General features: G+C 43.4%; 1 protein-coding gene across 7 annotated transcripts in view; it reads right to left on the minus strand.

Moving 5' to 3' along the window:
• Positions 1–14,989, minus strand: part of IP6K1 (inositol hexakisphosphate kinase 1) — a 38,949-nt gene extending 23,960 nt beyond the window's left edge. For 2 of the 7 annotated variants that reach the window (XM_052776325.1, XM_052776318.1), the window contains exons 1-3: positions 14,875–14,989; positions 14,256–14,311; positions 9,656–9,755 (exon numbers count right to left, since the gene is read on the minus strand). The gene's annotated coding sequence lies outside the window, so the exon portion shown is untranslated. Of the gene's footprint in view, positions 1–6,668; positions 6,861–7,586; positions 7,625–9,655; positions 9,756–14,255; positions 14,312–14,874 lie in introns of those variants that run through there. The other 5 variants (XM_052776320.1, XM_052776322.1, XM_052776321.1 and 2 more) reach the window with 5 other exon arrangements.
• Positions 14,990–15,115: the final 126 nt, after the last annotated feature.

Consider the following 15,115-nt stretch of genomic DNA (forward strand, 5'->3'; position numbering starts at 1 on the left):
TCAGAAGCTATCATCCTGCTGTGTGGAAAGAGCTCTCTCTATGAATCACCAGTTCATCCTCCTCTGATTCCACTTACTCTTCAGAATTCCCTGATGTGCTTGAATTCATGCTCTACCATCCAGACTGTAATGTCCCAACTTGCATGCAAGAATATTGTGGGAGACAGCATCAAAACACTCAGTAAACTTAAGTTAAATGGCCTCTAGTGCTCTTCCTCATCCACAAATCCAATTATTTTATCACAAAAGACAATAAGGTGGGTCAGACACAACTTACCTTTGGTAAATCCATACTGACTGTTCCCAGTCACATTGCTTCACATGCCCAGAAAGGTGTACCAAAAGGACCTGACCCACAACTGTCCCCAGGACTGAAGTGAGGCTGCCCAGCCTGTAGATCCCTGGATTACCCTTTGGGCCTATTCTGAAGACAAGTGCAACATTTGCCTTTGTCAACTTATCAGAGATATCCCAGCACCTCTGTGACTTTTCAAAGATGACCAAGACTGGCATCACTATGACACAGCCAGCTCGCCACCTTTGGGTACAGCCCATCAGGTCCCATAGACTCACACGGCTCAAGTTCTCTCAAGTAATCCCTCACTCTGTTTTCATTTGCTTCTGATTGCTGTTTCCTCTTTGAACCCTGCCTCTAAACACAGGGGCCCAGAAGACCTTACCGCTGAAGACTTGGGCATAAAAAGCACTGAATACCTCAAGCAAGTCTGTGCCAACTCATTCAGCGACCTCATTCAGCAGATTCTTTGTTCAGCCTTTTACTGCTGATGTAGAGGTAGAAGCTACATCACCATTATCAGGGATGTTGTAATAAGCACTGTCCTGAGAGAAAGTAGCTGTTTCCACAATTCAAAGACAGAAATGCAGACTACCAGAGCTGAGTTTGTTCTGTCTGTATTCCAGGTTGTCAAAGAAACCACAGGTCTCTTTGCAGGATGTAAAAACCAACTTGCTGGAGGGTTGCATGACCCCATTTCTAAAACATTTGGCAAAAAAGCCTCCCCCTCACTGTGAGCCAGGCTGAGTGAATTTAACAAAGGGAAGTCAGGTCTGTAAAGAGCAAACCTAGGCCCTCCTGAAAATCCCTAAGAAAGTTTCATGGAGAAGCTTCTTTTTGGCTTTAATTAAGAGAAAAATCTAGTCAATGGAATAAGCAACTAAGATTTTTACCCGGTTAGATGCCAACTAGCCAGACTGCTCTAGGTATAGAAAAGGAGATGCTTTATGATGACTCTATATTCTCATGGTTTTTATATGCATAATATCTCAGTTTATCAGACAAGGGGGAACAGCAAGAGAAAACTCAAAGCTGTTCTAATGCTCCCCAAGTGAAAGGAGAACCAAAGGACACAAAACGCTTGCAGCCTAGGTCACTGCTGCAGGCTTCTGGCATTGAGCAGGCATCTCATTGTGCCATGCTCACACTGCCAAAGTGACGGCAGTGCCTGCTGTGTCTGAAAGCTAGCACGGAAGTGTAACACAAGCAAACAAAAGTATGTTTTATCAGACTCCAGAACTCGCAAGTCTCCCCTGCCCCCTTCTGGGAACAAGGTGGATTTGAAAACTTCAATATCCATTTCCAATGACAAAATTGTTTACTTGGGCAAACAACCAAAAGAAAACCAGGATGAGGCTTTGCCTCAAGCAGGAGTCCCTTCAGGAAAGACATGGATATTATTAAGTACATGTCCTTCAGCAGCAGAGACAAACTCAAACTGGATTTTCTTTACCCGTACACTGAAGCCACTGACAGAAACTCAAGCCTCCCAGAAAATGGCCTGACAATTCACTACAGCTCAACTGTTGTGACTAAGCCGATTCATTTCTCAGGTCACGATGGAAATGTGCAATGCAGACTCCCTGTCCTTTACTCCCGTATCTCCACTACTTACTTCCCCCCCCTCAAAAAAAGAAAAAGATAGCAACTACAGCAAAACTTGCATGATATGCATTAACTGCTCATAACCTTCTCCACAAGTTACAGAAACCACTTAAGCTGCTGACTGAGACTTGACTCAAGCAAAAATCTCTTTGCAGTGACTTGCCACCCCACATATTTATGTTGAGATCTTAAATGCAAAAGACAAACAGACTTCATTAGGGCCAGGGGAAAACATTTTCCCACCTGCCTCTTCCTCCCACTGCTAACGAGGAAAACATTGTGCTACTGTTTGTCCATGCATTTTTGCATTTCCCAGCAGGGAAAAAAAAAAGTTGCACTTTCCTCTTCACCTCCAAAGTGCAGTCCTGCAATACTCTGCTACTCAGAAAACTTAAGCAGATAGTCAAACACTTTTCCTCTGTCTCTACTTTGTATGTGGGCTACTAAGGAGGAAAGCTAAGCAAAGACCCCACATCCCACTCCCAGCTGTGACAAGGAGAAGGGAATATCCAAAGGAATGGAGCACAGCTACTGTTAAGCAGCCATTTAGAATCTGCAAAGAGAAGTGGTTCTCATTTTGAAGGGACTGACCCCGCAGTAGAGATCCAGGAACTCTATCCAAAGAGCACATTGTGAGCAACAACACATTCCGTGCTCTCCCCTCCCTTTGCGAAGTCAGCTGGTAAGGAGCAGAAGCTGGCTCCAGTACTCAGGAAGCAGCACAAATGTTTTGTTTCCTAGGAATTAGGACAACATTTAGATTTAAACCTATCAACTCAGAGTTATGCGTCAAAGCCAAACACAAACTTGCCACGAAAAACCATCACAAGCAAGCTAATCTCACCCTTAAGGCCTTTCAAAACCAGCATTTAATTTGGTTCGCTTCAAGCTCACTGTAAAGCAGCTTTACAATTCCTGCGATATGCTGTGGGCTGTGACACCACTCTGATCCATCTCCTCCTCAGATCTATACATTGCCCTTTTTCTGAGCTGTCTGAGAATTAATTATATGGAAATGAACAGTGTTAGATAAAGGGATTCCAAGCAATTGGCTCTCTTAAAGGAACTGAGGACTACAGGATCTCTGCCTTCACGAAATCTGTACCAATGCCCATTCAGTACAACTCATGCTGTTAGAAAGAGACCGAGCTTAAAATCCAAACAAGCAAACATCAGTACTACACCCATCTTCTCACTTGTGGCCAGAAACAAACATATACTTAGCCATGGCATAGGTCCTACCTCTGCCTTGTCACCACTAGACCACATCAGAATAGCATCCTGACCTGAGGAAGATCTGCCAAATCTGCAGGTGATATACAAACAGCAGCTTTGAACAAAAAGATTAATACTCTGACTTCAATACATTGTCTGCATAAGCTCCTCCTACCCCTCCACGGAAAGCAAGGCAGTAACAGTAAGCTTCACAGCCTTATGTGATCTGGAATTTCACTACCCAAGAGGACTTTATCTCACATATGCAGGCAGAGATATACCGGGGCATTTCAACAGTCAGAACTGAGTTTGAGAGTGAATGGAGGGGCACATGCATTAGAATTTTCTCTGTCTTACTGTGAAGATAAAGCTGAACAAACATTTTGCTTCAGCTACCCTTTTCTTTTTCTACACAGGGAAGCTAACAACACTTTCATTTGGCAAGGCCCAAATGGCATCATGCGGTTTTACCGGACAGCCCAGCTTTTGTCTGAACACTGTTAAAACATTCGAAGCCAGGCAAAATACAGCAATTCTTGCATCTCTCCACTAAAGTTTAACATGTCAAAGCGCTCAGTTGATTTGGTTAAGAGATTTAGACAATCATAATCTGAGGTCATCCAAAGAAAGAGAAATCCATGGAAAGAAAAGAACTAGGAATAGGCTACTGATTTTGGTGCTTCCACTGAATGCTTCAGTGACCTCGGTCAAACCATTCAGTCCTGGTGTACTTTAGCCATCAGCAAAACAGCATTTCAGAAAGGAACAGCAGGATAGTCAAGTAAACTACCTATATACTGTTTTGAAAAGACTACAGTTTGGTGATCATTTTATTTTCCACGATCCCCTTGCACTCCATTTCAACTTAGTCTTACCTGATAATTAAATTCTCAAGATTTTAAGAATTTGTGTCCTAGTCCATCAACTGAATTGAGTTTGTTAATACAGACTCAAATTAGGGCACCTCTTAGGTGAATATGGTGCTTGTTTGGCTGAAGAACCAAACCCTTTAGCAACTTTTCTGCTCAAATGGCAGAAACAGAAAAGGACAATCAATCTAGGAGCACATCAGTTCCACAGAAAGACTTAAGAGCATAAAAGTAAGATTATCCAAACAAATTCACTTCACTCTAGTAAACAAATACTTGTGCCAAAAGCACAAGGAGCAGCTGTTATCTAATGGTTTCTTCTGCTAACACAGTTCTGAGACACTGACATTAAACAAAATTTGGGGCTTTCTTAAGCATCTGAAAAAGGTCAGAGAGGCAGAGAAATCCAAGACAGTCAGATGTACAGTATTCCAATTTATATCAATGCTCAGAACACAGCTTAAGTTATTGTATGAGAAAAGGGAACTGCAGGTTGCCCTGTGATGCCAAATAGACACCCATTCTGGAATAAGTAGAGCAAGATTTGTAGGGATAGGTAAAATCTTTTATTAGACCAACTGACAGAGGATGCCCTCCTCTCCTGCTGCAACCCCTTCTATATTTACACTGCTGATGAAAAAATTAATTCAGCTAGAAAAGACATATTTTGGGGCTCTACTTTTCTACCTAATCCTTCTTTCCTTGGAAAAAGCGCTAGTCACAATGACAAAAATAACTCACATCACTGACTACCTTCTCAATACCCCAGAAAAACAAGCTTTATTTTAAAAGTGCAGTTTTATCACTGTAACTGTATCTACATTAAGGGATTCCACTGGCAGAGCTGCACTAGGCAAGGATGAACATGCTGATTAATGCAGCTGTCCCAACCATTTGTAGCAGAAATGACCTTATAAGCACGTCCACAGGGAGTTAAAGCCACATAATCACATTGCAAATCCATGCCCCCTACTTGATATCAGTTTAATTTTCCTAAGCAGATGACCCTTAAGGGTCACAGGCAAGAAAACATGAGCTACAACTTCCCAACTTGACACTTCCTTATGATTTTTTCCATGAGAAAGTACCAAACAAAGGTACATTCTCATCTACTGTACATTCTCTTGTATGGTCCACCCACTAAAAAACAAAACCAAACCCAAACCACAAAAAAAACAAACACAGAGGAGAAGAAAAGAAAAATCTGAGCTCCATGTTAGGAAAAAAAAAAAATCTCAAGGTAGGTGCTGCAAGAAAGTAAATAATGCCATGGAAAAAGAGGGATAAAGTGCAACATTTTGGTTTTGAGGTTTTGAATAGGAAATAACAGAGTTTCTGTCATAATAAACATATTTTAGACAAAAACAGCACACTAAAGCTAGTACTTAAGTAAAATATATAATATAGTCTCTGATGGCCCTTAAAGCTAAGGTAGCAGATTTCATTTGAAACTAGCTACAACTCTTTCATAAAGAGAATTTCATACAAGGATACTCTCACATCCTTTGTGACATTAAAAAAACCGAATATGGCAACACATACATGACACACAACTCAGGGTCATGGAAGGGATTTTGATCTGGGCCTTTTGTTATCCTGTTAACTCTTCTGGGGATCAGCATAATCTGCAAGACTCTCAATCACTCATACTGAAAACCTTAAAGCTGTTAAAAATACCTCGGGGTTGTTTTGTGGCTTGCAGTATGCTCTGGAAGGTAAAAGGCAAAGAATTAACATGGATGCCCCCAGCCACTTGAGGGAAAATGAAACGCAATCTGAACCTGAGGTTATCTTCTCAGAAGATACATGAATTGGACAGCTAGTCACAGCTTCAAACTTGGCAAGATGCTATGCATTTTGAGGGGCAAAACCCAAAATTTGGCATTTAAAAATGTCTGCAAGATCATTTTACCCACCAGGAGCCAGCACTGCCATCCTTTGGTGCCGCCTTCTCTCAAACCTCACACCTCCAAGGGATCCAATGTAACTTTGGCTTTGCAAAAAGAAATACCCAAGCAGAAGGGAGCTCCTAGATGCCAAAGCAGCAGTCCCTGAACACAATTCACCCTACTGTATTTCTTAAGCTCCTTCCAAAGGAAAGGGACCTTTAATACTCAAAGTCTTTAATATTACTCTCCTTATATACTGACACTGGGCAGCAGGCCTCTTGGAATACTCTACCACACGAGCCAGTTCTGTTCTGAAGGTCTGAAACAAGAAACTCCTCCTTTTCAAATTAAGTGAAGAATCAGACAAACAAAGCCTATATTTAACTTCCCATTCACTGCAGCTGTTGCAAACAAGTTCTTGTAAACATTCTACAGGTCACAAATTTCCAATATCTTATCTGAATGTTAAGATGCTGAAGTAGAGCTCAAAGCTCTTTCCAACAGGCTTTCTAGAGTGTCACTTACTTAGCCAGTGGCCACAGTTGTTGTAACAGAGCTGTAAAGCCAAAGCAAAAAGAAAATAATTTGTTAAACCTGATCTATTGTCAAATTGGCTTGTGTCTAATTAAGTGCAGCACCTGCATGCATATATATATATAAAAATAAATTACTTTTTCCTCATATGCTAAAAAAAGCACGTCACACATTCATTTGGAAGACATACAGACTGTGGCAAGTTTGCTTTTAATAGCAGGTCCGTCTCAAGTGCATAAAAGCTACCTTGATTTTTCATACCTTCAACTCCTCTAAAGATACTGGAAGACTGTGTTGAAGCTTCTACAAAACATCAGTCTGCTAAGTCAGATGTATTCTCACAGCCATCTGGATTATAATACATCATGGGCCATATACAGCTAGGGAAAGCAAATTTACTGTTCCATTTTCTTCTCCAGTTCAAGACAGTATGATAACAGGTGCCAGAAGCATGCCCTCTCAGACTGAAAGACACAAACTAACAAGCATTATGGGTAGAAAATAACATGCAGTTATCTTCTTTGAGGATCGTAAGAAAACTGCAAATGATAGCAAACCTGAAACAATAGAAACTGCTTTGCACTCACGAAGAGTCAACCTGCCAAGCTCACTATCGCAAGACACCGACTGACCTTATCAAAATTTTTGAAGGGTTTTGAATTTTCTTCTGGTTGTCATGTCACAATAGGATGAAGTACAAAAACCACAACATTTGGAAACACTTCACAATCTAACTTGTAACCTTTAATTGCCAGGTTTTAGGAAGGTATTTTAACTGCAGTGAATAAAGAGCTTGGTTTACTTTTGGCTGGTGAATGATAAAATAACCTTAACTATTTTAAGTAAGAATATTTGAGTCAAGCTGCATTTACAAAGCAGAATTAATTTTTAAGATGACTGGGTTTTGTTATTAGGTGAACCAAGGTGTCAATAGGTTCACTGTATTCTCAACTGCTGAAATACATATGGAAGTGTCAGTCCTAACAATGCTACATGAATAATGAACAGACCACAGGAACAGAAATACCTGTGATCTTACTTAACTAAAGCTAAGAATAATTAAGGGGAAAAACAGAAACCCCAAGTGCTGCTATTACAGGGAAAAAAATACCAGCATGTATAGCACTTGAAGAGTGAAAACTATTCAGATTCCACATGGTGCACAACAATGGTACTTACTCAGTCTGACTAATGAAGTTAGAGGTTTTCTCTCAGTTCTGTAAAAAGAAAAGATGCATAAAGCATGCCTGATACTGCTTATTGGTTCAGATTTAGCTTACCTTCAAATTTTAGGAAGTGTATTCAGGTCAACACTTGTGATAAGAACTGCAAAATATTAAGACCTCAACTACATAAAGAAGATTTGTAGCCAATCAAAGAAAATGCCACTTGCACAGCATAAGAAAAACCACAATATTTGGTCCAAATGGGAAATAAAGCAAACCATTCCAATATTTGCAAAAGTAAGGGTATCCATAATCATTTTGTATATGGTCACTTTTAATCTAAGCAAAATCCACATATTCAAGATTAACCTGATGTGGGTTTTATTGTGGGAGGTGTGGGGGTGTTTAAGAAACTATCTAAAAAAACTGCATATGTAGTGTTTCAACAAAAACTGAGCTTCAGACTGCTTTAACAATTATTTTGGGACACACTCAAAATACTGAAGTTAAAAGGTCTTTCCCCCCTCCCCTACATTTGTGGGATGAGAAAGTCAACCCCCATGTATCTGACAGACACACTCTCCTCAGACCTGCCATGTAGCTTTGCACACAGACCACAGTTCGGAAAAGTGAAATATACCTTCCACCAGGCAGCAAGTGTTGTGAGGGCCTTCCAAAGCTCCAGGACTTTACCAGTTTTACTTACAGTCCACAACAGTACTCAAATCATCACAAGAGCACAGTTATACCTCATCTTCTGCAATAACTCCAACATTTTCATTGAAGTTACTCTTTGGTTCGATTCAGCCACTGACTAAGACACAGGACTACGTAGCCCCCTAGGCTTCTCTCCCAAATCCTTTCTGCTTTAAATAACTCACTGACATCTGCATTCACTGGTGCACTGATTTTGGTGCTCGAAGCTGCTTATCGCCTATAGTTAGCTGTAATGAGATCATGACTGCCTCCCCACACATGCTTAAGCTGCTTAGACAGTACTGTCAAAGGACACAGAACAAACAGCCAGCCCTATCTTCTCGCCCCTTTCTAAGATTTCTAAACTCACTTTTTGAAATGCTTGACAATACTTTGATACCAACAGTGGACAATGCAAATTGGAATTAAAGATCACATGATATTTTGCATAAACCCACTCTGGCAGTTTAAAAAAATGGGGAAAATGCAACAAGGGGGGGGGGGGGGCGGGAAGAGAAATGTCACAGCAGAATATGAGCTATACAATAGTTCACCTTTAGATTAGCACTTAAGTCAGCTGTGACAAAGACATAAGAGCATCCCCTGCCAAGAAGGCACCATATGTCTCCTCTCCCTACCCCAGGAAGGTAGTTGTGGAGCTCGGCATCTTTGGTCATTACCTGTTGCAATTCAAACTAGAAAAGACCATTAGTCACAGAGGTCAGGGGCCTCCCCACCAGAAAAGTGAACTGTGTGACACAACCACTGTTTAAACAAGCGGCGTCTCAAGAAAATTAGGTCATTCGAGTCTGCTGGCAAACGAACGCTTATACCATAGGTAATACTATTGAGTCATATACTTGTTGATAAAGAACTGGGGGAAAACAGGTATGCTAGAATCTCTTCCAAATTTAGAACAGCACAAAGTAACCCCTTTCAGCCTGGAAGACTATCAAGCCAGCCTATCATCTTTCAGCAAACTAACCTCATAATAGAAAGGAAAAAATAAAAACCAGACCATGACAGAGTTCTGAAATCATCACAAGATAATTCAGCTACCTAAGCGGCCAGAATTGCTAGAGCATAAGAGTTAGCCTCCAAATCTTGGAAGCTTAGTTCTTATTACAAAGAACTGACATCAATTTGACTAAAAGTTAACAAATATAAAACAGGACTGAGCTTTTCACTCTGTTCTAGAGCACTTACCTGGGAGCTCCTGTAGTATCCTCCAAAGATAAAAGCATACCTCCCACAAACCATATCTACATATACTTACTTGAAGGGTAAAATTACAAAGTGAGAGGCAAAAAGCAAGCAGCTTATTTCCCTTTGCATTATATTTAAGGTGGCTGCATATGTATTCTGGGCAAAACAGAAAAAAGTTACCTTACAGATGTCACCCAAGCTCTCTCTGTTGAGCAGTCACTGGAATATGGAGCCAACCTCTCACAATCAAGAGGGAGCAGGACGCCAGAAGCAAGTCAGCCTGCAAGATGTTGTATGGATACGAGTTAGCAAGCGCTAAATTAGCTTTTGTTTACATCTTTACTTGCTCATCAATTCAGAACTGCTTTCCCTCAAGTCTGGGACCAGAATTCACAGCAAGCTCCTTCCAGGATGCAAATGCTCTCACTCATTCCTCCGGGCTCTGACAGATGCTCTTTACCAAATGTACCACTGGGGCTGAGGGGACCACTGCCCCCAACTGCCTCCTCCAAACCTCAGCTGAAGATTACCAACCAGCGGGTGGAGCAAAACAGGATGCATGCCTGTTCTTCATCTGGCCTGGTTCACAAGACAATGATGGGTGTTAATGAAGAAAGGTTGAAGCATAGTATATTAAACTGTGGCAGCTGAACAGGCACTGCTGTAGGCCCTAATACGAGGGAGGTAGCATTTGGCAAAGAAGCAGGACAGCTGGTGGAGGAGATAACCTTTCTAACTATAAAAGCTAAATCAGAGACAGCTTATCTATCAGAGCTCTCAACCACGTGTAGTAACATCCTACCAGGACAGGCACATTACATCTCATAACCTTTTTTACTGCTTTTATCAGATTTGGTTGACACAGATCTTCTACTAATATAATTACAGCAGCTACGCCCATGTTATTTTTGAACAGAAACAATTGCACCAGTGTTAACTACCATAGATAGCATTATACAGATAGAGAGGCACCTCAGAGAAGGGGATAAAATCATTTGTTGTGAATGAAACTGACCACATACTGACAGGGGTTACGCAAAATAAAAGCAAGCTTAAAGAAGCTTGTCTTTTATACACAGTTAATGCCACTCAAAATGCATATAGACAAGCCTACAGGAATAAATGAAGGCAAATGACTTGCACCTTTGTACTATTTGCAGAGTAGTTCACACCAATGGGGACTATATAGGAAGCACACGCACACCAATTAAGAGAACCGCATCTATTAGAAAGTACATTTACACGAACAGCACACTGGGAAAGCCAAAAATAACAGCTGCTGCCACATCAGAACAGCACAGGCACTGCGTACAGGCAATGCCTGCAAAACAGAAACTAAGAAGCCATGCACAAACGCTTCCTCTTCCTCCCCCACCACCCCTACGACAGTAGCAACAAACCTGAGATTAAACACTCGCCAGCATCCTGCTCTGCATTCCTGTCACATCGGGAATATAAAAGAGGAAGACTGCTAGCTGCTCCTCCATATATCTGAGGGGTTCCTTCAGCTTACAGCAAGTAATACAAATACTTGACATGATTCTTGCAGAGGTTTGTGTTGCATTTTCTTCTTTTCTTTCACTCCTTTTCTCTAGCTCACCCATTTCAGAGCTCACTAGGGACCCCTTGTATTTACTAGGCTTGTTTTTGATGCATTCCTTCTCAAAGACTGACAAGTCAGAAATAAAAGCAGTTGTTCCTAGGCAAGTCACATTATATAAACAAGCAAGCACAGAGCCACAGCTCTACTGAGCTGCCACACATAAACTCTGCAAGTCAAGTTCAAATCTAAACCCTGCCCAGCACCAAGGCTGACAGCATGACACTGTCAAATGCAAGAGTAAACAAATCAGGCTGCAGTTTTCCGTCAATACTAACTTCTGAGACTGTAATTCCCAGCATCAATATTCAACTGTGATGCACATGTCTCAAACGGGTTACAAGCCAATTCCCGACAGGCAGGCTGGGCAAATCCGATGGCAGCAAGTGCCTGGGTCACAATGCAATGTCCAAGTAATTGCCCAAACAAGGCCTCTGTCAGATTTTCTATGGCTTCAAGATCTGCATTTCAACCACAGATGGAAGAAACATACCTCCTCTAAAGCACAGGCTGTGAATATTGAACTTCAAACTTACCACCTACATTTCTTATTCCAATGGAAGCCACAAGACAGTGCAACCCCATACCCCAGCGTGCCAGTCAGAACTCACCAGATCCACGACAACCTTCAGACAGAGAAATCAACTAAAAACTGAAATCTAAAAAGACAAGCGATCAAACCTTTTTACAAACATTTGGTGATACGTTGAACCAAAGAGACTGTGTCCTGTAAGCAGATGCTCAACAAACAGCTCCAAGCTTGTACAGGGCTTGTCATCTCGCACTAGTCAAGCTCAACAAGGTCACGTTTTCAGAGTTCGATAATTTTACCTGAAATGAATAACCTCCATACATGGGGCAGGGAAAAAGAAACAAACTAGACAGCTCAGATGGGATGAGAATAGCATGCAACTGCATGATTAAGAAGAAATCATAATGCTTGTTCAGAAGGCTAATTAGCTGATTAAGGGTGCAGGTACTACTTCAGCTTGGCATTTTTCGACCTCTGGCATGCTTGCTATTCTAACTTTGACTTCTCACTACGTGCAATGCAATACAGAATAACTTGCAAGTCAGTTAACTTACACAGTCTGCCATGAGAGGGGATCCCAAAGCACATCTAATTTTGCTTTCTAGAACATTGTTATAAGAAGGACATGCCCAATACTGTCATCCTGATGATGAAGCACTCAAATATACTATTCACAAAAGTAGTGGGAAAGAAGCATGGACACTACCGTTCCATTTAATTTTTAAATATATGTAAATATGTATTTTAAAATTATATTTTTATATAACTAAATATATAAAAACATGTTGTTGCTCTGTTTCACAGTCACAGTGCAGGTGACCCTGAACGAGAATAAGACTCCATTCCACCACCACTCCCGTGTTCCCACCGTTGCCCCTACACCAGCAAAATCATTTAAGCACCCACAAAGCTGGGGAGAAAAAAAAAAAAAAGTCAGTTTGTCTTCAGTTTGATCAGTTCATAAGTCAGGGAACTCTGATTCCCACCTGCACAAACACCCCAGCTGGCACCAGTGACAGGGCAAGAACCTCCTGTTAGTTGCGATCTATACTTCCATGAGCTTAAAGTGACTGTGAAGCTACACACAGAAGGTTGCAGAACCAAAACTCCTGGTGACTGGAAGTGGATCCTAGAAACTGTCCCCTTTCTCATCTCAACAGTGAACTGTGCTCACTGGCTCTTTTTCTATGTAAGAAACATGCAAAGCTGCCACAAGGTGCCTCCTGGATAACCAAAGTAGAAACTAAGCTAGGAAAGACACACGGACTGTTCGGAAGAGGGTCCTCCCAGCTTATCCTACTCTTTCTACCCCTGTGGTCATCAGAGATTCCTATGGTAACGACCTCGTATACATCAACTTCCCCCTCAAGGAGCCAAGGATCACCTTCCCTGCTCTCCCAAAAGTCCTTATTAGACAGGAAACAAAGGCAATGCCATGAAAAGGACACTTCAGATCCACCTAACAGGCTCTAACCAGGATGGCATAAGGCTGTTCATGCATGCACCTGGAAAGGGTTGTGCTGAAAAAGCCAGGGAGGGGATGAAACACTCTCTAATGCTATCAGAAGAAAAATTAGCATTAGGACAATTCAAAACATGGACAAAACAAGAATTTTACACAGTTGAAATAGCAACCCAATGTTATCTTGCTATATAGAGTTCACACTTAATCTCTTCACAACATACCCCATTCTTTCCAGCTCCAAAACAAAGCACTTACCTTAGGTCAGTGCTAAACTGACCCAGCCACAGAAAAATATTTCTCAATCTCAATAACAAGGAACTGTTACACAGCACAGGATTAGCATGCCCCTAATAGACCTACTTAGAGTTACAGTGACAACAACTAAGAACCGATATATCTAATTCTAAAACAATTCCAAGCTCCCGACAGAATTTCTGTAATAAGGAAATCAAAGTCTTAGTTCAGTGATAGATAACAAGCATACAGTATTTTTCTCCGTCAAAAATCTGATCATACGCACAGTCAGTATATCAGCTGCAGATGACAGTTCAATACAGAGACCTGCACAAGACATTATAGCATATTATTTTGTAAGACAAGCTACCAACTAAGTTTACACAAATAGGCCTACCATCTATAGAAATATTACATTAGGAACGAACAGAGACCCAAGCTCACACTGTTCTGGCACCATTCAGTGCTTCATTAGCAGAGGCCCCTTTTGGAATTCAGCTTCAGAAGCTCTGAATACCAAGTTAAGCCAGGTGAACCTGAGGGGAGGAAAAGCAGATGGAGCAGAAACACAGCAAGACAGGCTGAAATGAGAAAGGCAGCACATACTAAAGCACATTGCTGGCACGAAAAATGGGGGCCATGCTGATTCAGAGATGTAAGATGGAGGGACATGGAGCCTGGCACCAGTTTAAGTTCAGAGTAGCTGAAAACTGAACAGGAGTCAGTACCACCTCTCCTAATCCACATCCTACTTGGAAACCCCAGGGAAGGTTGGTTACGGTCCAGGTCTGCAGACCCATGAGCACATCTGCCTCCGGAGACTGCCAGGCACCTTCCGGTAACCGCTGGGGCTGCCAGCATTACCAGAGCCTGCCCACACCCCCTCCTCTGCAGGGGTGGCAGTACGTTGGGACGCAGGAAGGGCCCCCAACCCCACCAGCTTCCTCACCATGTTGGTTTCATGTTACCACCGCGGTTTGCCGAGTTCCTTCCTGTGCGCAGCTTCTGTAGAAGGGAAGGGCACAAAGGGAAGGGACGCTAGATCTGCTTGCCGGGCAGGGGCAGCACGGTCCTGCCCAGGCACCGTGCTGCCCACGGGGCTGCCCTTGCCGAGCCCAGCTCCCGGAGCTCTCCCCACGCTGGGGGACGGCCCCCCCGCCCCAGCTGTGCCCCATACGGGCCTCGCACGGCGAAGCACCGGGGTCTCACCCCCACACACACCCCGCAAACACCAGGACGCGCCAGGCTCCCCCCCCTTCCCCTCCTCACAGGACCGCGCCTGGACACCCCACCCCGGCACGGCGCTCGGTCCCCCACCTCACCCCGACTCTTCTCGGGGCCGCGCCTCTGTCCCCCCTCCCCGCGGGACCGCGCCGGGCTCTCCCCCCTCCTCAATCGGACCGCACCGGGCTCTCCGCCCTCGCATCCCCCCCCCTCCTCACGGGGCCGCGCCCGGTTCTCCCCTCAGGGCAGCGCACCCGGTTCTCGCTCCCTTCCCTCAGGGCAGCGTGCCCGACTCAGCCCTCCGCCCCTCAGCCTGCCCCGGGCCCTCGCCCGCTGTGGCTCACCGGGGCCGGCCCTGCCTGCCCAGCCGGGGGCTGGCGACACCGAGCCCCCAGCGCCGCCGCTCCCTGCCGCCCGCTCCCTGCCGTTCGAATCAACAACAAGATGGCGGCGGCCGAGGGGGCGGAGCCTCGATGCTGGCCGTCATAGCAACCGCGCCGTCCAAACCCCTCTTGCGGCAACTCAAAGCCGAGCCCCGCCCACCGGGCGCGCTCCGGAAGCGCTGATAGGTCAAAATCGCCGTCA

The sequence above is a fragment of the Harpia harpyja genome, chromosome Z (assembly GCF_026419915.1).
Source record: "Harpia harpyja isolate bHarHar1 chromosome Z, bHarHar1 primary haplotype, whole genome shotgun sequence".
Lineage (NCBI taxonomy): Eukaryota > Metazoa > Chordata > Aves > Accipitriformes > Accipitridae > Harpia > Harpia harpyja.